A 23,161-nucleotide genomic window follows, 5' to 3' on the forward strand; every position below is an offset into this window, starting at 1 on the left:
GGGCATCATCCCCTGTTGGAACCTCTAACTTTCCCCCTCCTCAGAGGATTCCAAGAGGGGCATGACGCACATGGGAAGCTGTATATGCAGCCCTCATCATGTCTGCGACCACAGCTTTTCATGTCTTGGTGGTCACATAGATAGCCCTTTATGGAAGCAAGCCTTGAGACTGATGCCTCTGTGCAGGCACTGCCCCAGGTGGTACCCTCCTGTCCTGTGTGAGGTTGCCATCAAATATGAAACAGCAGCCCCTGGTGTCTCTTATTACAGATGTGCTCCACTTCTCTTCAGTTCAGAGAAGCAGGAGCGAGGCGGCCTAATTCGCCTCCGGAAAAGGCGGAGGCGAAGAGAGTCAGGGGGGCTGCGGATCGAGGTGAAGAGGATCGCCTCAATCCGGAGCTTCGCCTACAGGTAAGTGGGGGGGGGGGAGGGGGACTAATCTGGCGCTGCCGGCGCCGCCATCCATGCGGCGGTGGCGGTGGCAGTGCCAGGTAAGGGAGCAGGGAGGAGGGACACTTACCTTCCTTCGTGGCGGGCTTCAATTGAGGCCCTGGTTGAAGCCGGAAGTGAAGGTCGAAGCCTCTTCCGGCTTCAACCGGGGCCTCAATTGAAGCCCGCTATGGAGGAAGGTAAGGGGGCAGGGGCAGGGGCGGGGGCCTGGCCTACCTGGCGCCACCGGCACCGCCATCCATGTGGCGGCAGCGGCGCCAGGTAAGGGAGCAGGATGGAGGGACGCTTACCTTTCTCCATTGCGGGCTTCAATTGAGGCCTCTTCCGGCTTCAACCAGGGCCTCAATTGAAGCCCGAGACGGAGGAAGGTAAGGGGGCGGGATGGGTGGGTGGCTTATCTTGCGCTGCCGCCGCTGCCGTCCACATAGTGACAGTGTCGAAGCCGGATCTCGCTCCGCGGAACGGAGTGGGAGACGGGCGGAGCGGCGCGAAGAGGATCGGGCCCGATCCGGATTTTCTGGATCGGGCCACGAAGCGGATTGGGGGGTCCGTGCACACCCCTATCTCTTATAACTAAGTGCACCACCAGGTCCACTAGCAGTGGTCAACATGGCTCAGTGTGGATTTGCAGGAGACCCACCACCTACCAGAGATGCTAAGAAGAGGAGACAGACTGTGGTTGTTCCCTCTAGAAATCCTGCTGGTCCTTTGCAGGCTCAGGTACTCTTGAGAGTGCTTCAAAGAGGGGTTGGCAACCTTCAGCCAAGCAGCTCTTGGCTGAATTTCAAGAGGCCCTCAGCTAAATTTCAAAAGCCTTCTGCATCCAATCAGTTCAGACTTCCGGCAACAGTGATCTGTCCCTACCTTGGCAGCTGCTGAGTGGGAAGAAAGAGGGAAGGGAGAGTAAAGAGAGTGGCAGAAAGAGAGAGGGGCGACTCATCCACTTTGTGCTCTGGCCCTGCTCACTGCTGACATACACCCACAGAACAGATTACCTGTAAGCACTGGTGTGCAGACAACAGGTTCAAAGGGTTCAGTTGAACACCCTAATCCACCGCCGCCACCATGTTGCGGTAGCAGGGCCGGTGCTAGCTGTAGGAAAGAGCGAAAAATTCAGGTGCTCCCCACCCTGCTCCTCTTCCGGAAGGCTTTTTTCACTGGTGCAGCCGCTGCCCGCCCCCCCCCCCTGCTTGCTCACTCTTTCACTCACTCACTCACTCACTCAGCCGCTCCCTGCTCCCAGCTGCTCTGCCTGACCTCTCGTGACAGTTGCTGAACAAGGTGGGAGCAGCAGCCGCACTGGGGCCAGGAAGCAGCACGTGGAGGAGCCGAGGAGGGGACTGTTTCTGTAAGTAGTAAGATTGCCCGGAGCTGCGGATTGGGGCCCTCCCCCCTTCGGAGCTGCTGCCCTCCTCTCGACTTCAGCCCTGCAGGTACTGTAATGTTTGGGAGAAGGAGAGAGAGAGAGAGAAGCTGTCTGTTTACATGCCTTCTCGCCTCATCGCTGCCCCACCGCCCACCCCAATCTGGACTCCAGCAAGAGAAAAGAAAGGGGGAAGGGGGGAGACCTTCAATGCCCCCCAGGACCTCCTGGCTAAGGAGGGTTCATTCAGCAGCACCTTTTTCAGAATGCTTGCTAAAACAATTCCTATCTGCCCTTGCTTATTTTTGGGTGTCCAACCCCCTCTTTTCAAGCCGTTCTTTTGGTAAACATGGTATGTGTGTATCTTGTGTCACTTTAAAACAGAGCTGCAGCACAATCCTATGTACGTCTACTCAGAAGTAAGCCCCACTGAGATCAATCAAACTTACTCTGAAGTAAATGTGCATAGGATGCAGCCTGAAAACGAAGAGAGGATGAAAAAAAGACATCCCCATCCCTGCTTTAAAGGAAGAACAGCAGCACTTGTAGGCTGCCAGATGCTGCTCCCATCAGGAAATGGGGCATCACCCCCCATATCCGATAGTAGAAGTAGGGTTCTTTACAATTTAAGACATCCTACTGCAGGCATCTTGCCTGAAAGCCAGGCAATGCTTTTTTTTTTCAAAATAATAAAAATCCCTGAAGCTAGCTCTGTTCTGCTCTCTTGTTTGACCATTTAAAGGGATTTTCATTCTCACCACTGAGCTTTTATACAACTGCAGTAAATGCCGGACCTATAACAACTGCTCAGACTGTCAGTGGAAAAAAATGATGAACTTCCCAGCCAGAAGGCCCTGCAACCCCCTTCTGGTGGGTCTGAAGTCATAGACGAGCCCTGTGTGCCACAACGCCAGCGCCAGCTGCAGTAACATCTGTATGCCGCTCACGGCCAGCCCCCCTCCCAGTTTATAAATAAAACAAGTGAAGTTATTTTGGCCCCAGACATGGCGATGTCTCTTGAAACACAGAGATACTCTTTCGCAGTGTCCTGCAATGTCCCAGTTCATTGTTATTCTCCGCCTGCAAACAGGGCTTGGATTGAACAAGGTACCCATCTGCAGCCACAAGAGAAAGAGAGTCTCTCTTCATATTACTGTGTAATGTAATAAATAGGAGCTTTCAGATGCTTCCGAAGGGAACAAAAGAGGGAATGGACACCAGGAAGGAGTGGGCAGCCCAGAGGGAGAGAACGGAAGGGGGGAAATGCAAGGCAGCCATTTCCAAAGTTACAGGACTCTCGGTGCAAAGAAGCCCGAGTTCATAAAAGGACGAGAGGCTATTGTAGAGGTTTGGGAGGGGGAAGTGGGAGAGAGCTTTGGAGCAATGTAGTCATTCAAACACTTCCCCGCTTGGACACTCACATTTTTACTTGGCTTGTCCATTGATTAAAAGATTTGTAGTTGATTGATCACCTGCCTTTCGAGTCATTGCACTTTTGAATGTTCAGAGCACAACAACCCTCTAAGATGGGCCAGTATTATTGTCTCCATATTGCAGATGTGGCTGTACAGTCTGTTTGTGGCAGAGACAATATCTGAACCAAGGGCTCAGATTCTTACACTCTGAATCTGGGCACATTTACTCAGATGTAAGCCCCAATGAGTTTAGTGGGACTCACTCCTTTGCCTTGACTTTTCCAATTCTACAGCTTAGTAAATTGCATATACAGCCATACAAACATACTTATAACTTAACTACTGGCTTTTATACTTTGCACCGAGTAGCCTGAGACTTTTTGTTTTGTTTTGTTTGTTTTTGCATTCAGCACTGGGATTCTTTAAATGAGCGATTTATAGCTGAAGCAGATGATCAGCAGCCTTTACAGGGCGAAAGCCCTTCAGACTACAGGAAGACAGTGACACATTTCAAATGCTCTGTCATGAACACCCTTCCTGAACCCCTCAAGATTAACAGACTATGGAGAAAGATTCTAGTCTAGCCTTAAGGTGGCCAGTGGCCTCTTTTGCAGAGGACAGTCCTCTGTTTTGGAGAGTTGGCATAGGACAGTGTCTGTTTGAAGGCAACTTCGATTTAAAGGACTCTCCAAGCCTGGTTCACACTCAAAGAACCATAAGGAGGGAGAGAGCAGGGGAGGACCCATCTACAGGAAGCACTTGGGCAGCACACTCAACAGCTCACCTAGTCACACTAGGGTGAGATGCCTTGTATCTCTATTTAAATAATAGTTATTAGTTCTAAATTTGCACATACATAGAAATTTGTATATGCAAATGTTCGTTGATTGATTTGAGTTGTACAGCCTTTCTACCAAGTAAAATGACACTCAGATGTTATACAAATTGGTGTCCTCTTTTGACCTCTTTTTTGGGGGCGCATTCTCTCTCTCCCTCTCTCTTTGGCAATGCCTCGGTGCTAGCTCTCTCCCTGACATGCTAGCTTTCTGACATGATGAGCAAGGAGGAAGAGATCACGCAAGGCTGCCAATCACGTAGCTGCATTCTTCCCATGAAGCAGAGGGTGTGCAATGCATGTACCACACATTAAGTGAAATGATGGCGTCCAAGTTCATAATAAGTTGGCTTGGAGTGTTAATTTGCCCAGCTTGTAACATTCAAAGTGTTCTTGGCATGGCCTTGTACAGCCTTTTTTTTTAGAGCCTAGTCCACATGAGGGCCATTACAAATCGAGGGCCATTTCCTCCAGTCCTTCTTCTCCAGCTCAAAATGTTAAACAGGATTCAGCATGTGTGTGGTTCATCTCCAGTAAGCCAGGAGCCCCAAACCAGCTGTTTTACAGGCCCATATGTACTTTAATCAATGTCTGAGGTGGGAGGAAAAGGGAATGGTTTTGTTTAGTCCAGACTCAGTTATGTTGGTGTGAAAATAAATGCGTTAGTTACAAGACTGCCTGAAAAGAAATGGGATGGCATCTCACCCCACTTTTAATGGGATGCATCACTTTTAATGTCAATCCCTTGCTCCCAGTAGAATTCTTTTCGATGGCTATGAAACTACGCAAACTTTTAACTGGGTCTGTCCCAGCTGTGGCATTGCAGAACCTCCATTCACTGCAACTTCAGTCATGGATGAAGCTGTGGTTTGCTACCAAACTAAATGGCAATTCCCATGAGGCAACACAATCATACACACACACACACACACACGCCTACCTATCCCCATGCAGGCACCAAAATCATCAGCTGGGAGAGAATTCTCAGAAAAGTGATATGCTTTTCCCCCAATGCTTGACAAGGAAGTTCATAAATATTGAGCCAATTCCAAACCGAGCTAAGCGGAATTCGCCTCCCTGTGGAGAGCAGGGGTGGGCAACTTTTGGGGGCTGTGATGGAATCAATTATACTGGGGAAGGGGCCACATGGAAATGACTCTCTCCCTGTGCACTCTTCGTTAGCTCAATCACACTCCCAACAGACTGCCAAAAAACTGACTGTCGGATCTCTTCTCGATCATCCCGGAGTGCAGGCCACGGAATAATGGGCTCAAGTTAAAGGAAGCCAGATTCCAGCTGGACATCAGGAAAAACTTCCTGACTGTTAGAGCAGTACGACAATAGAGCCAGTTACCTAGGGAGATGGTGGGCTCTCCCATACTAGAGACATTCAAGAGGCAGCTGGACACCCAACTGTCAGGGATGCTTTAGGGTGGATTCCTGCATTGAGCAGGGGGTTGGACTCGATGGCCTTGTAGGCCCCTTCCAACTCTGCTATTCTATGATTCCAGGGGCCTTGCTAGACCTGCCAGCTTATGCCGGCAGGGAGGCGGGGCCGAGGCGCGCTGAAGTTAGCGCGCCTCCCCCAGGCTACCACACGCACGACGCGCAGGGACGTCGCGTCCCTGCTGCGTCCGCCATTATTTTTTTTAATTTTAAAGGGGCCGGGTGCGGCCCGAAGACTCCGGAGAGGTAAGTGTTTTTTTTTTTTTTGGTTTTTTTTTACTGGGGGGGGGGGCGAAGGCTGGGAGGGTGGGTTCCAGGGGGGGTGGCACGGGGGGAGGGCGGGTGCGATCGCGCCGTGCGCCGCCCGGGCAATGCCTGGCATGGGGCGGCCCCATGCCAGGCATTGCCCGGGCTCGGGCGGTGCACGGCGCGATCGCACCCGCCCTCCCCCCGTGCCACCCACCCTCCCAGCCTTCGCCCCCCCACCGATGGGCACAGCGCTCCTATGAGCGCTGTGCTAGGTCCGCGGCTTTTCGTGGCTCCTCGCGAGTAAGCGAGGAGCCGCGAAAAGCTGCGGAAGTCCCTAGACGTTCCCCAGCTCCGGCCTGAGGCTGAATTCGCTTATGGCGCATTGGAGGAGGCCTCAGCGCGGCCTGTCTCCGGATTCCCCTGTGCGTCATCTGGACGCACAGCAGGGAAGCCGGGACAGAAGGCGCGCTAAGGCCTCGTCTAGGAAGGCCCTAAGTGTGGCCAAACTGAGAACGAAGTGTGTAGGGAGAGTTATCCCCCCACATGCGCTCTTCCCCTATACAATTGTGCTGCCTCAGTATAGAAGCGAGAATTGGACGATGTCCTGTGCACCTGCAATACCGTACATAGGCAGCCGCCGAGGCCACCTATGCAGGTTGGAGGTTGTCCAAGGCCTAATCTAAACCAAGCAGGATACTGCACCATGAAAGCAGTATGAAAACGGTGTATAAAAGGCAGGAGCCACACCAAGCAGGATATTGCACTATGAAAGCAGTATATGGTCTGTGTCAATGGGCCCCAACAGTGGTCATTGCACTTCAATACTGCTATAAAGCAGCAGTGTGGCTCCTGACTTTTATACACAGCTTTCATACCACTTTCATAATGCAATATCCTGCCTGGTGTAGATTAGGCCCAAATGTGGTTGCCCAACCTTGGGGTAGAGGAATGAGGCAGCAGAGGACTACCTGTGACCATCCCATTCTGGGCCATAAATATAAACTAGGCAGTCCTTTTACTAGACCAAAATGGACACAGCAGAAGTTAAGAATGTTACCGAAAAGGAATCCTTAGTACTTATAGTATCTGCCTTTCCCTTCAGAAGCAGCACTGAGTTGATCATTATACCTTCAGGTGCTGCTACCTGGCCCCAAGCCAAGGAATTTACTGTCTTATTGATGAGTTGCAAAGCACACTGTGAGCTTTCTCGAGCATGTCATTAAAACTCCCTGGCACTTTTCATAAAAGTTTGGAGCCTTCAAACTGGCCACATTCCAACCTAGGTAATTACATTTTGTCCACCAAGCAACCCTTGCAGTTCCACCTGGATATTCTGTGCTCCGCTTCTTCGCCTGCAGGAGAATTCAGCATTGATAGCAAGGTCTGTCGAACAGCAGCTGAGTTTTCAAATATGGGCAGGGCAGTTTGTGATTTAGTATTTATGTGAAGGGACTACAGGTGAGTGTAAGCTCCTCTCCGCAGGCGGTTCTCCAGTTAACGGGATGCTGAATCATTCTAGATGTTGGCATCTCCAGGATATGTTCCCTACCCACCCACTGTTAGTGCAGCCTTCCTGAATCTGGCTCCTTCCAGATGTGCTGGACTATAACTCCCATTATACTAAGTCAACATGCCAATGGATTGGAGATGATGAAGGTTGTAGTCCATCATATCTGGAGGGAGCCATGTTGGGGGAGACTGGTTGATGCAGATTTCAACCCAAGGGACAATTTCAATTTTGGAGAAGCTCCCACCCCCCACGCATTCCAGCAATGGGGGGGGGGGAAGGTGAAACGTAAATAGGGGGGCTAAATATACTCAAAATACCAGCGTATTGTAGCTTAGAGCTCTTCCTGCGAGTTACTAAGCCTCAGCAGAGGCATTTCAACCTTTTAGAATATGGGGAAAACTGCACAAAAGCTGGGAACCAGCCATGCAACAATGTTTGGGGCAAAGAGGGCTGGGGTTAGAGGAAGGGGTGGGGTTATCTGGGTAACCTCAGAGGCCCAGATTGGGAATCTTGAAGCAGATATGGCCCTCAGGCCTAAGGTTCCTCACCCCTGATCTAGGTCATCAGCAAGGATCAGGCACTTGTTCCCAAAGCCATCAGGACTGCTGGATGAAGGAGGGGATGTAGTACTACCAGCAATGGCAGAACAATCCAGAATCCTTCTGGCCTGGGAGGTCAGGTGATTCTGGTGGGCCAATCCAGTGCCACTGGTAAATATAAAGGTGCTCAGGCCTGCCAGCTTCCCCAGTCTGTTATTGGGCAGGTGGAATCGGACCTCTGTTCAGCTTGTAGAGTAAGGGGGCCAGTTGATCATATGGGATTGCATAAAATATTTGAGAGAATGGGAACTTTTCCTTACTTCTTTAATGGAGAAAGGAGCTCCTGTTGGGGACTTGTGTGTTCTCCTTAGTATTCCTGAGACTTGTGTGATCTCTTAGATGGTGGCGGTAGGGTCTTTAGGCCTTGCTTTGCCATGAAACCCAAGAAGGAGAAGGAGAACCTCCTCAGTCTAGGCAAATCAAATCAGTGGGGGGAGGCCGTATGTTGCCCCCACCGCACAACAGACTACTGGCTAGGGTGGCCACTTATGCATTGCCCCCAAACAGGACATGGATCGCCCAAAAAGAGAACAAAAAGGCACGCCCACTTGTGTGTGCTCACTGCTATGAGTAGATGAAAGTATAGAGATAATTACTCTAAAATTGAAATTGAAATACAATACTACCTTTCACCATGGTGGGGAAGACTGTGCCGGGTGACCTCATGTGTGCTTGCTCAGTCTGCTACCCAGATGCTCAGTGCTGATGGGCTATTCCAAAGACCTTGCTCTCCCTTAAATGTGACCTGGAATGAGCAGCCTTTCAAATGGACAGTAGTCCTGTTAGCTCTTCAAAAAGAGGACTGTCCTCCATAAAGTAGGACACATGGCCACACTGTGTGGCCTTCTGCCAACCTGTCTGCCTACAGCCTCTCTACAGCCAGGCTTGTACCTGTCTGCATCCCATCCAGCTCCAACTTCAAATAATACCACAGATGTGTCCTAAAATTGTTCGCAGCCAGACCAGACTTGTGCCTTCATAAGCCTGAGGGCAGGTCATGTCCCACCTTTTAATTAATCTGTGAACTGTTCTGGGAGGGGTTTTTTGCCTGAAGAGCGAGCAGGATTGAAAAGCTTTGAACAAATGCATGTAAATAAATTCACACAAGCACATATTCCAGTAACAGGACCAGAGATCTACAGGACCAGCCAGTCAGTTGAGAATATAATCCCTTGGCCTTTGGACCCTAACCACATCCCCATTGCTCTTCCTGACTTCATGGTTCTGTTTGAAGTGTCCACCTCCTCTCTACCTGCACATAAACCCCGAAATGTAAGCTATGCCCAAAGCGGCCTCATAAATGAGATGATTTAGATTATGAGTTAGACTATGCATTTCACCTGCCATTCCTCATTTCTCTTCATCCAGAAGGAAATCTCAACACATGTTAATCTTTGTTCCCCCGTCATTAGTCTTCATTATGCAAAAACCAATACAAGGAAATGACAGTTTAGCATAAAAGAGACAGGGCACAGATTCTCAGGAAATTAGGCTCTCTCTCATCCAAATATTGGCATGGTTGCCAGATTCAATAAAGACCTATAGGCTGAGTTTGGATGACATGCTAATCAACTGGGGGTGGGGGTGGTAATAGGAACAGAATGGGAAACAACCATTGATTAGTGTGTCGTCTGAACTCAGCCATATTCTCTTATCTGTGCAGGATGGGGAGAGAGGAGAAGCAGCAGTCGCTAAAATTCTCTCTTCCGCACAGAAGTATTCAAGACTCAGGAACTGTGGGTCCCAAAGGGAATCTGCCTACTCCATTCTATCGCAAGAGCACAATAAACACATGAATAAATTAGCAGCTGAATTTGACTTCGTCTCTTCAGCAAGATATGAAGTACAAGAATCAAGGATCAGCCCTGTCTCTTGCCAGGTTAAAGGGGCCACTGGGAAAATTAGGGTGCCAAGGTTGGGCTAGCAGCCTCTGATCTTGCTGTTTGAGTAACAAGAAGCCAGGGCTGCCTTTGGCTCCCATTTCCCCCGATGTCACAGAAGTTGCCTGGCTGTAATACTAGAAGAGTGAAGAACACCATCATCCAAGCTTATGTTCCCCACAGTTTACTACAAGCAGACACCAACAGTGAACCTGATGGTACTTTTCTTTCTCCTGACTCTAGAATGCAACCAGAGCTGCAGCTCGTAATGTCATTCTACACAAGCATGCGGCTTCTTAAAACTCCAAGGGAAAGGCCAGTGGCTATCTGTGAAGCTGTGGCCTGCAACCAAACATTAAGGATGATGTAGACCCTGCTGAGGGACCCAAAGAAGGCACAGATGCAGGCCTGAGCTACCTTCAGTCAACCAGTAACTCAGGCCATAGCTAGACCTAAGGTTTATCCCAGGATCATCCTGGGTTCATCCCTGCCTAAGCCCTGGATGCCCTGTGTGGCACTTAGATGAACAGGTTTGACCCCAGGACAATCCTGGGATAAACCTTAGGTCTAGATACGGCCTCAGTTAGACTAGGTCCCTCATGCCATCTTGGGCTGGAAAACAAGTTGTGGAAAGGTGAATGGTTGCCAATAGGCTATGATATAGGAGTGTGCACGGACCCCCCGCTCCGCTTCACTTACAGATCCGCAATTTTTGGAGCGGTTCGCTTCGCCCCGCCCCCGCTCCGCCCACTTCCGCTCCGCTCCGCTCGGAGCTCCGGATCTGGATCGGAGCTCCGTTTTTTCCCCCCATAGGGTTGCATTGAAAGCTAAAAAAGTAAACAACTTTTTTTCTGTTCAAGTTAGAAACCTCACATTTGGCACCATGACACCTCATGGGGGTATACACACGCACGCCAAGTTTCAAGGCAATCCCATCATCCCCTGATTTTGGGGGAATTTTTGAAAATCGGGCACCCCTTTCAGATCCCTTTCGATAGCTCCATCAATTTGCACGTTAGAAACCTCAAACTTGGCACCATAATTGCTTATCCATGTGTCCACATGGACGCCAAGTTTCAAGGCAATCCCATCATCCCCTGATTTTTGGGGAATTTTTGAAAATTGGGCACCCCATTCACACCCCTTTCCATAGCTCCGTCAATTTGCACGTTAGAAACCTCAAACTCGCCACCATGACAGCTTATCCAGGGATACATACGCATGCCGAGACTCAAGGCAGTCCCATCATCCCCTGATTTTTGGGGAATTTATGAAAATCCAACACCCATTCACACTCCTTTCCAATAGCTCCGTCAATTTGCACGTTAAAAAAACCCTTCAAACTCACCACCATGACAGCTTATCCAGGGATACATACGCCGCATGCCAAGACTCAAGGCAGTCCCATCATCCCCTGTTTTTTGGCGGGGCTTAAACCTGCAGACCTCTCAATGGGGCCATTTCAAAGGAAATCCCAACATGCCATGAATTGGGGAGTAGAGATAAACCTATGAATCTTCTTCCACACTTGAAAAATGGATTTGGAACTTCCAAAACTCCAAGTGAGCGCAGGAAGGACTTCTCCCCTGAGTCAAAGCCACACACACACAACATCCCTGCAAGGCGGGCAGGGGAGGAGAGAGGGAAGGCAGGCAGGCAGGCAGCAGACATTTCTGGGGGCATAAGGAAGTGAGCCAAGGATAAGCCAGTAATGCATATAAAATGGAATAAATAAATAAATAAATAAATAAATAAACGAAGGAGGGGTGGAATTAAAAGCAGCAGTGTTGCTGAATAAACAACAAGAAGAACTTTTAAAAAAAGGCTATATCTGTCTTTTACCAGTAATAGGGGGACGTGCCCGGGGGAGAGGGAAGCAGCTGCCAGTTCAGCTCAAGAAAGCCATTGCTTCACCAAGAGCTCTGAGAAGTAAACGCTCACTTCAACTCATGATAGGCATTGCTCCACCGTTTTACTCTCTTTGGAAGGCTCTGATGGCCTTCCAAGTACAGGAGAGAGTGGGGGCACGTCCACGATGAGATGCCCTAGGGGAGCTCATCCCCTTGCACCGCATCTTTTCAGTTGTTCCCCAAAGTTAGGTTGGGGAGCAGTGCTCTCTTATTATTGGCTTAGTATATGATTTCAGGTTGTGTTTGTGCATTTGGTGGGGCTACTGTGTTAAAAAACACTGGGAAAAGTCTGTTCAGATTAAGAAAGAGAAGTTTCCCAGAATCCCAAGTTACCCGTTTTGCCTATGCCCTCCTCTAACTTTGGGATCATGTGATCATGACCGGGAGCTGACTCTGCCCCTCAGCCCTTTGAAAAAGGTATTTTTCCCGCCGATTTTTTTAAAAAATCTAGCGCGCGACCCGCACCACGCAGAGAGCTGAGAGTAGTCTCAAAATGACCCCCATCCACGACTGTCTAAGCACAAGAATTTTCAGAACGATAGCTTAAAAAACAACCCAGTTATCCCCCTTTCTTTCCCGCAATGCAATCCTATGGGCGAAAAGCCGAAAACCGCCGTTTGAACCGCGCTGTCCCTGTTTGTTGACCCGATTTTTTAAAAAATATAGCACGCGACCCGCACGACGCAGAGAGTTGAGAGTAGTCTCAAAATGACCCCCATCCACGACTCTCTGTGCACAAGAATTTCCAGAACGATAGCTTCAAAAACAACCTAGTTATCCGCGATTATTTCCCACAATGCAATCCTATGACGAAATGTTTTCAAGATGGCGACCGGAGCGCTCCGCCTGAACTAGGAGCTCCGAAAAATGGTCGCTTCTCTTCGCCTTGCTTCTAGGGGTCCGCGGCCCGCTTCTACTCCACCTCTGGGTAAGGCGGAGCAGGCCAATCCGCTACTGCTTCTCCGCTCCTAATCGGAGCGGAGCACATGCCTACTATGATACACCATACTCATTATTAAAAGTTTGATAATGCTTGTATTTTTATACACATCTCATCAGCTCCTTTGAATAACACTTGGAAGAGTGGGCCATAACTTTGCAATTAATTAAATAAGGATGCAATTCTATACACACGTACCTATGGGTCTTACTTGTGAGTAGCCATGTAGAGGATTGCATTCCGAATTCTGAATAAATGATTAGAATTGAGTGGCTATGGTAAAAATGAATATTATTCTATTGTTGGTTTTTTGTTTTTGTTTTTTTCGTTCACATCCATCTTGTTACAAGAATTTCAAGGGGAAAGCACTATTTTGCTGAAATTTGTGAGCAAGTTATCTACCGTATCCAGGAAAATTGTACAATTAATAACATATTGGGGAGGAGGGTAACAAACTTATAAGTTAGGTTGACCATATGAAGAGAACAGGGCTCCTGTATCTTTAACAGTTGTATAGAAAAGGGAGTTTCAGCAGGGCTCTTGCAGCTTTAATTGTTGTGATGAAGAGGGGATTTCACCAAGTGCTGCATGCATAGAAACGACACCTGCTGAAATTCTCTTTTCTATACAACTGTTAAAGATACAGGATCCCTGTCCTCCTTTTCGTAGGGTCACCCTAATTAAGTTTAAAACAAATTAAACACAAAATACAAAGAATACAATCAAATGCAACACAAAATCCCGAACGAACACAGACAGTAAAATATAATGTCATATGCAACCTAATGACCTAATCATAAAGAAAGCTTCAAACATGAGGTCTATAAAGGTTAACTGGCTGCTAAAATCAGGTAAGAGCCCACATGCATCTCTCACCAGGCATGCAGTGTAATCTCTATTACGGAGTAAACCTGATGGAGTTCCATTGGATTTACTCCCAGGAAAGTGTGTCCTGGATTGCAGCCTAAATGAGTAACTTCCTGTTGACAAATTATTTGCAGATCCCTGGGTACCTGGAAGCCCCGTAGTGTCGGCCATTTTTTTTTTTTTAAAGGAGCCATGTGCGCCGGAGCCCTGCCGGAGAGAAGGTAAGTGGGGTTTTTTTACAAAAATAAAGGCCGCCCCGCTCTCCCTGCCCCTGATTCCCCCCTGCCTGCTCGCTTGTCCTTCCCCCATCCGCCAGGCCCGATCCTGTCCCCGATCTTCTCCCCCCCCTTGCCAGGCCCATCCCCGATCTTCTCCCCCCCTTGCCAGGCCCATCCCCGATCTTCTCTCCCCCCCTTGCCAGGCCCGTCCCGATCTTCTCCCCCCCTTGCCAGGCCCGATGCCCGGCTTCCCCCCCGTGCCATCCCCGATGTCCGCTCTTCCCCCGCCCGCCCCCGTCCACCGCTTGCCATCCCCGATGTCCGGCTTCCCCCCCTCTCTCCTGGTGGGTCCGGCCTTCCCCCTGCCCCTCTCTCTCCCCCCTGGGATCCCCCCCAGCCCGAGTAAGTGAGTAGCCGCAAAAAGCCACGGACCCTGCTAGACATTCCGCAGCCCCGGCCTGAGGCCGGGGCTGTGGAAAAGCTGGGCCATAAGCGAATTCGCTTATCCCGACTAAAGGCAGGCTTCAGCACGGCCTGACCCCGGATTCCCCTGTGCGTCATCTGGATGCACAGGAGGGAAACCGGGCCTCACACTGCGCTAATGCCTGGTCTAGCAAGGCCCCAAGAAAAGTTTATTCAGAGCTCACAATCCCTCTTCAGAACATAAGAAGGGCCATGCTGGATCAGACCATGAGTCCATCTAGTCCAACGTTCTGTTCACGCAGCAGCCAACCACTTGTCTGTGGGAAACCCACAAGTAGGGCATGAGTGCAACGGCACGTTCCCCAGCATCATGTGCAATGTAGCAGCACATGCCATGCATGTGAATTACAATCACATGGCACTGTGCAGCTTTGCCCAAACACCCACCCACTGACCCCTGGACAATGTCTGTGGCCACCCATGACAGGATTGCAACCTTGTTTATTTAAAATATTTACAAGTTGACTTTTAGGGTAAAAATACCTCTCAAAATAGCTTCAATCAATAGGTATATGATCAAAATAACAATGTTTCAAAATAATAAAACCATAATACTAACAAATCAAGAACAACTAATAAGCAGCAATAACTTTGTAAACACTTCCAGCTCGATAAAAGCACAAAAATCCAATAAATAATTAGAGCTTACAAATTCAACAACCCCGATAAAATCCTTGCAAAGAGAATGCAGCAGAAAACAAACAAGGGCTTGCAGTGATGGGGCCTAACATACTCCAATCGTTAATAAGTGAATAAAATTAACAAAAGTGGGGCCACTGCCAAAAAAGCCTCTCCCTCATGCTCACCAACCCAGTTGTTTTTGCAGGGGCGCACGTGTGCAGGGCTTCAGCTGATGATCCCGAAATCTGAGCAGGCTGGCATGAATGAGGGTGGGCCTTCAAGTAACTTGGTCAAAACTAAACAATTCATGGCTTTTAAGGTTAATACCAACACTTTAAATTGGACCCAGAAACATGGCAACAACCTGTGTAACTTGTGCAATACAAGGTAGGCATGATCAGGCATCTGCTGAGGGCCCAAATCCCAGCAGGAGCCCAGAAGAAGAAACTCCTGGATTTTCTCCTCTTCACCATTGCAACCTGCTTGTTTACCTGTCTCTTTCTCTGACCCAGACAGTGGAGGGAGTGAAGAGGCCCTCCTAGATACATCATTGTCGCTAGAGGCCAAAGTGGCCATGGTGGCTCATTATTATTATTATTATTATTATTATTATTATTATTATTATTATTTATATAGCACCATCAATGTACATGGTGCTGTACAGAGTAAAACAGTAAATAGCAAGACTCTGCCGCATAGGCTTACAATCTAATAAAATCCTAGTAAAACAATAAGGAGGGGAAGAGAATGCAAACAGGCACAGGGTAGGGTAAGCAGGCACAGGGTAGGGTAAAACTAACAGTATAAAGTCTGCACAACATCAAGTTTTAAAAGCTTTAGGAAAAAGAAAAGTTTTTAGTTGAGCTTTAAAAGCTGCGATTGAACTTGTAGTTCTCAAATGTTCTGGAAGAGCGTTCCAGGCGTAAGGGGCAGCAGAAGAAAATGGACGGAGCCGAGCAAGGGAAGTAGAGGCCCTTGGGCAGGCGAGAAACATGGCATCAGAGGAGCGAAGAGCACGAGCGGGGCAATAGTGTGAGATGAGAGAGGAAAGATAGGAAGGAGCTAGACCGTGAAAAGCTTTGAAGGTTAACAGGAGAAGTTTATAGTGGATTCTGAAGTGAACTGGAAGCCAATGAAGAGATTTCAGAAGTGCCTTTTACCAGCTTCGCCTGGTTCACCAACTACGGCCTCTTCAGGACAGGGAGACCTTGCCCACAGTGATACAGGCATTATTAACCTCAAGACTGGATTACTGCAATATGTTTTATGTGGGGCTGCCCTTAAGGCTGTTCCAGAAGCTGAAGCTAGAATGCAGCAGCTAAGCTGTTGTCAGGAGCTGCCCCTTTTCAGTGTGTGACTCCTTTGCGCAGGGAACTGTACTGGCTGCCTATTTACTACTGGGCCTGGTTTAAGGTTTTGATACTAGTGTACAAAGCCCTAAGCAACCTGGGACCAGGATACCTGAGAGAGCGCCTTCTCCCTTACCAACCTGCCCAATCACTGAGGTCATCAGAGGACATGGTCCCGGTGGTTCCACATGGACCTAGGACCTGTTTGAATTCCACTAGGAGAAGAGCCTTCAGCGTGGTGCTCACTTTTTTTGGAACTCCCTGCCCCTGGAGATCAGGAAGGCACCAACACTCTGGTGTTTCCAGCACCTCCTGAAAACAGAAAGCCTTCCTTGACAGTTTTTATTGGCATTCTGGTGTTTATTTAAAAGTATAATTTAATGGTGTTAAATTATACTGCAGGAGCTATAGTAGAGTGACCAGATTTAAAAGAAGGCAGGGCACCTGCAGCTTTAACTAGGGGTGTGCACGGACCCCCCGCTCCGCTTCACTTCCAGATCCGCGATTTGCGGATCGGGCTGCTTCGCCCCGCCCCCGCTCCGCCCATGTCCGCTCCGCTCGGAGCTCCGGATCCAGATTGGAGCTCCGTTTCCCCCCCCATAGGCTTGCATTGAAAGCTAAAAAAGTATACAACTTTTTTTCTGTTCAAGTTAGAAACCTCAAGTTTGGCACCATGACACCTCATGGACGTATACACACGCACGCCAAGTTTCAAGGGAATCCCATCATCCCCTGATTTTTGGGGAATTTATGAAAATCGGGCACCCCATTCACACCCCTTTCCATAGCTCCGTCAATTTGCACGTTAAAAACCTCAAACTCGGCACCATGAAAGCTTATCCAGGGACACACATGCATGCCCAGACTCAAGGCAGTCCCATCATCCCCTGATTTTTGGCGGGGCTCTAACCTCTAACGCACCACCCATAACCCTAATTCACACCCCTTTCGATAGCTCCGTCAATTTGCACGTTAGAAACCTCAAGCTCGGCACCATGATAGCTTATCCATGTGTCCACATGGACGCTCAGACTCAAGGCAATCCCATCATCCCCTGATTTTTGGCGCGGCTTAACTCACCCCAAATTGTCCCATTCTACAACTACGTCAATTTGCACGTTAGAAACCTCAAACTTGGCACCATGATAGCTTATCCATGTGTCCACATGGAGACCAAGTTTCAAGGCAATCCCATCATCCCCTGAGTTTTGGGGAATTTATGAAAATCGGGCACCCCATTCATACCCCTTTCCATAGCTCTGTCATTTTGCATGTTAGACACCAAAAACTCGACACCATGAAAGCTAATCCATGTGTCCACATGGATGCCCAGACTCAAGGCAATCCCATCATCCCCTGATTTTTGGCACGGCTTAAACTTTTTAACTCACCCCAAATCAAGTCCCATTCTACAACTACGTCAATTTGCACGTCAGAAACCTATCCTTTGGTCCCATGACAGCTTACCCATGTGTCCCCATGGACGCCAAGTTTCAAGCCAATCCCATCATCCCCTGATGTTAGGGGAAGTTTTGAAAATCGGACACTCCAGTATGTCAGGGATTTTAAAGTTGCAATGCAGACAGCTCAATGGGGCCAGTTGAAAGGAAATCCCAACATGCCATGAGATAACCCTAAATCTTCTTGCACACTTGAAAAATGGATTTTTGAACTTGATAAAGTCTAAGTGAGTGCAGGAAGGACTTCTCCCCTGAGTCAAAGCAAGACACATACACCATCCCTGCGAGGCGGGAAGGGGAGAAGGGAGGGCAGGCAGGCAGGCAGGCAGGCAGGCAGCATGCATTGTAGTGCCACAAGGATGGCTTGAGCACTAACGCATAGCAAACCAACCCATAAGCGGGCACAAGGAGCAAGTGAGGCAAAGATGGCTGGTTGTTTCTAAGCCAGCAGTTACGCATTGAAGGGCACAGAGGAGGACGACTGGGAGCAAGCGTGCCGGAGGGTGCTGGGCACGAACCACAAAGCCCATCTCCCAGGCACCAGGCGGGCGAAATGTTTCAAGATGGCGATCGGAGCGGTCTGCCTGAAAGAGGAGCTCCGAAAAATGGGCGCTTCTCTTCGCCTTGCTTCTAGGGGTCCGCGGTCCGCTTCTACTCCGCCTCTGGGCAAGGCGGAGCAGGCCAATTCGCTCCTGCTTCTGCTCTTCTAATCGGAGCGGAGCACATGCCTAGCTTTAACTGTTGTGCTGAAGAGGAAATTTCACCAGGTTCCCCATATATACAAATGATACCTGCTGAAATTCCCTTTTCAATATAACTGTTAAAGATACAGGAGCCCTGTCCTCCTTTTCATATGGTCACCCTACCTAAACGCCCTGGAGCTGACACTGCTCCCACCAACACTCACGTAGTCGCATTCTGCACCCGTTGAAGTTTACGAAGTATCTGCAAAGGCAGCCCCACATCAAGTACATTACGGTAGTCCAGCCTGAACGTCAGTAGTGCATAGCTACCTGAGGGAAGGTCTGCCCTTTTGTGATAGGGTTGCAGTTGGTGAACCAGCCTAAGCTGGTTAGAAGCACTTTTGGCCACTGCTGCTTCCTGGCTGACCCCAGTCAGAGCCGAGTCCAGGAGAACCCCCAAACTGCACGCTTTATTTATTTATTTATTGCACTTATATACCGCCCTCATAGCCAGGGCTCTCTGGGTGGTTTACAGAAATTCTAAAATTAAGATTAAAATGAGTATACAAAATTTAAAATTCTAAAACACAGAACATACACACATAAAGCATTAAAAACCGTTAAAAAACTAAACATGTGGGTGATTAAGATGTGCCGCCATATGCCTGGGCAAAGAGGAAAGTCTTAACCTGGCGCCGGAAAGATAGCAACGTTGGGGGCCACCACCGAAAAGGCCCTGTCCCTCGTTGCCACACTCCGAGCCTCACTCGGAGTAGGCACCTGGAGGAGGACCTTAGATGTTGAACGTAGTGACCGGGTATATTCACGTCAGAAGAGGCGTTCCGTCAGGTATTGTGGTCCCAAGCCATGTAAGGCTTTATAGGTCAAAACTAGCACCTTGAATTGGGTTCGGAAACATACCAGAGCAGGTGTTATATGGTCGAACCTTCTGGTTCCCGAAATCAATCTGGCTGCTGCATTTTTCACGAGCTGCAGCTTCCGAACCGTCTTCAAAGGCCGCCCTACGTAGAGTGCGTTGCAGTAATCTAACTTGGAGATTACCAGAGCATGGATAACTGAAGCCAGGTTATCCCTGGCACTTGGACCTTCAGACAGAACCCATCAAAGCCCAATTGGGCCAAAAGGAAAGCTTAGCTTGAATATCCCGTTCTTAACCTGCACAAATGAATGGTTTAGGAACCATTCATTTTTGAAGACGATATGGTCCGTTTAAATAAAATAAAATCCTTTGCAAGCATTCTCAACCTACTGGCGTGAGCCAAAATGGGCAGGGGAGGTGTACCCAACCTCGCTGTGTTGAGCAGGGAAATCTGAAGGAGCTCCTGTTTGTATTCTGCTGAACTCTAGTAGAAGCCTCCCCTTGATGATTAATCCTGCAATGGGACTCCAAATGGGTAGTTTGAGGCCTATATTTCAATGTTCCATTTCAAATTAGATAAATGTCATCTCTTTGTGGAGCGATGTATAAATGTTGTAAATAAATAGATAGATAGATATTATAGAATGTTGAAAGGCACGACATAAATAAGGAATGATCAACCTTTGAAAACATCTTTGGCTTCCCCCAAAAATGCATCTACTATGCTCAGCATCCCATATCCAGCCAGTGAATTTGGGAGGAACAGTCCTGGCCATTTTTCCCCCCAGACAGGAACAAAAATGTTGGAGTGCTGACACAATGTGGCAGTGGCGTAATGGAGACAGCGCTTGCAGGAACACAGGCCTGGCTCTTTTTCGTGATCAGCCACTTTCCCCACCCTTGGGATTCTCTGTTCGCTCTGAGCTCAGCTACAATCCTTATAGTAGCCGGGGAAGGAAATCAGTTTTCCCAGCAGCAGTGAATTGTTTCAGGTGACCTATGGAAAAGAGGACATGGCTCTTGCACCTTTCACAGTTGCATAGAAAAGGGAATTCCAGCAGGTGTCATTTGTATGCATGCAGCACCTAGTGAAACCCCCTCTTCATCACAACAGTTAAAGCTGCAGGAGCCCTGCTGAAACTCCCTTTTCTATACAACTGTTAAAGATACAGGAGCCCTGTCCTCCTTTCCATATGGTCATCCTAGATTGTTCCTTGTTGTAAGGTAAAGTATTTTAGGGTTGGTGGTCTGGAATGGGCAATGAAGGCCCATTGGCTTTATAAAAGACCTGCTCCTAGCTGATGAAAACTGCGAGAACTGGTGTGCGCTATGGAACATCACAACTGCCTGCAATTTTGGGCATACCTTGGGGGTGAAGGCTATGAAGGCTGTCATGATGAGCGCCTGCACTTCAAAATGTACCACTACACCTCTGAGTGCCAGCCATTTCTTAACTGTCTTTTAGCTCTTCTACACTTTTTGGTGCAGCCAAATTATGCTACATTTCTTGTTATGTCGTTCTGGACCATTGGGGAAGACCTTTAACTGCTGGACAGCAGCCACCAGAAGGAGCTCCACCGTCTCCACCTGGGGTAGAAGTTTTTTTGTTCAAAGAGAAAAAAGACAGTTGAGAACCCACTAAAAATACCCCACATAACATTTAGAAATGCTTCGTTGCCCCCAATTTTAGGGATCCCTTTTGCCCTCTGACCCCAATTAGTAAAACAACAACAACAAGGAAGTATTTTGTCTCACTATTATGATATTCTCTAGATGGCAGAGAGCCATTTTCAATTAAAAAAAATTAGGCTGAATTGGCAAAGAGGTAATGTGATCTTAGAAAGAACCTAGAGGTATATGTAGTGTACACATGAACTGAGGTATACAACCTCATAAGGCTTGAAAGAAAATCATTTTCAAAATCTATATCGGGGAGAGGAAAGGAAAGGAAAGGAAAGGAAAGGAAAGGCATTTGATGTATAACGATAATTTTTAAAAATGTAGTGATCATATTGATGATTTTCAAATGAGCTGAAGGTTGCAGTGTGCAGAGGATTGAAAAGGACAAGTGATGGGTATAATTAAAGACATCTAGGGATAATGTTTTACTTCTTGTACTGTGCAACCCTGTGCATGGTTAGGCAAATCCTTTGGCCCACTGGGACTGAAGCCAGCCTCAGATCTATATCTATATCTATCCAGCGCTGTACAGAAGTGATAGAAGAGGCAGCTACTGGCACTGCCATAGGTACCTTCTTCCTTCCATGGCTCCGGGTTTTACTAAGGTTGGGCCCATGGGCCCCAGCCCAGTTCTGTTTACCAGGATCCCAGGACCTTCACCCAGAACCCTGAGTGTCTCTTGGTGCTAATGGAAAGTTCTTTCCTTAGCTTAATTGCAATATAAGGGGCAATTTTCAAGGGTGATCACAACATGCTGCATCATTGCCCCATCCCTAAACAAACAAACAAACAAAACACCAGTATGTGAAATTTAAGTCAAGCCTGGTAATTATTTCTGAATTTGCATATATAGACATAAGTTAACATATGTACATTTTATTCAGATTTGTTGTCCTCTAGGCCTGGTCCCTGAAACTTTCAAGCATGTAGCAACACCTCTGGCCTTGCCTGCGATGTGTACATTGGGGCTGGTCTCCAGAAGGATTGAGAAGAAAGAAGAGAATGGTGGGGTGGCTGCAGCAGCCAGGCCAGGCCGGGGAAGGTGTGTTGTTTGTGTTGCTCAGGATAGGTGATGATAGCAGAAGCAAGCCAGGGAGCCCAAAGCACTGCAGGCAATGGTGCTTCTCTTCTGTCACTGGTCATCAGCCACCCCTGTTCCTGCTGTCCCCATTAACGTGAGTAGCAACTGACCACCTGCTGGACAGCTGGGAATGGCAGGAAAATGGTGGTGTACAGCAGCCAGCAATGGAGGGAAACACCACCAGGTGCCCAGCTAGGCCTCCTTAAAAAGCATCTCTTTCCTGCCTTTGTGTGTGGGTGGATCCATAGATGGCGGGACATCTTCCATTCCTCCTCCCTACATGCACCTGGTATGCTCAGTGGGGATGGAGAAGGCAGCCTGCAACAGATGGAGGATGGGGGTCAACCCAGAGGGGGCACGGAAGACACATTATCCAGGGCATCCTCAAACCACTGTGTTCAGTGATGCTGAGTTCCAGGCCTGCAGGGGAATTCAGCCTTGGGCTATAAAAAGGGCATATTTGCTAAACAAGGTCAGGAACTGATAACAAATCTGCTTATTTCTGTCAGGGTAGAGTGTGCATCTAAATGGAAATTGAGTGACTCGTCAATCAAAAATTGGATTAAGAATCTAAAATATACTGAGTACCATCCAGCCAAAGTTAAGCACTTATAAATCCCATTGATTACAATAGAAGAGTGAATAACATGTTTAAATCTCTCCCATTGAAATCAATATGACTTTAAAAAGCTTAACTTTAGAATGGATCGTGCACATTATCAACAACATTGACCTAGAAGTACAGAGAAGGAAGGGGTGGGTGGGGAACAGCTTTTTTTAAATGGCATTTTAAACCGAAAAAGTACAAATAGAAATAATGTATCTTCAGAACTATTGCTCAAAGGTTCGTTCTAGAGTTAACATTGCATTAACTAAAACACTTTTTAAAAGACTTTGACATCTTTGTTAAAGAAAAAGTATATAAAATTTTGGAGAGAGAAAATGTAGAGCTATTTGTAGCTCTTTAATCTTGGTTCCTTATTACACTCAATGCAACTTTAAAGAATTGATATTTGGGTATTCTTGAGAGCTGATAGTTGTGTAACTATCTAGCGACACCATCTGCCCAAGCAGCCTTTGGTCTAAAGAAGATAATTTATTGGGTCAATTCTCTTGAGAAGTTTCTTGCAAATGGTTTGTGTGGTTGTCTGCCTCCATCCATATCTAAAACCTTCTCTTATTCCTAGGTCTGTTTGCTTTGGGGAAGGGAGGGGTTGAATTTCCAACCCAGTCTTCTCCACC

Source organism: Elgaria multicarinata, chromosome 1 (assembly GCF_023053635.1).
Source record: "Elgaria multicarinata webbii isolate HBS135686 ecotype San Diego chromosome 1, rElgMul1.1.pri, whole genome shotgun sequence".
NCBI classification, from domain to species: domain Eukaryota; kingdom Metazoa; phylum Chordata; class Lepidosauria; order Squamata; family Anguidae; genus Elgaria; species Elgaria multicarinata.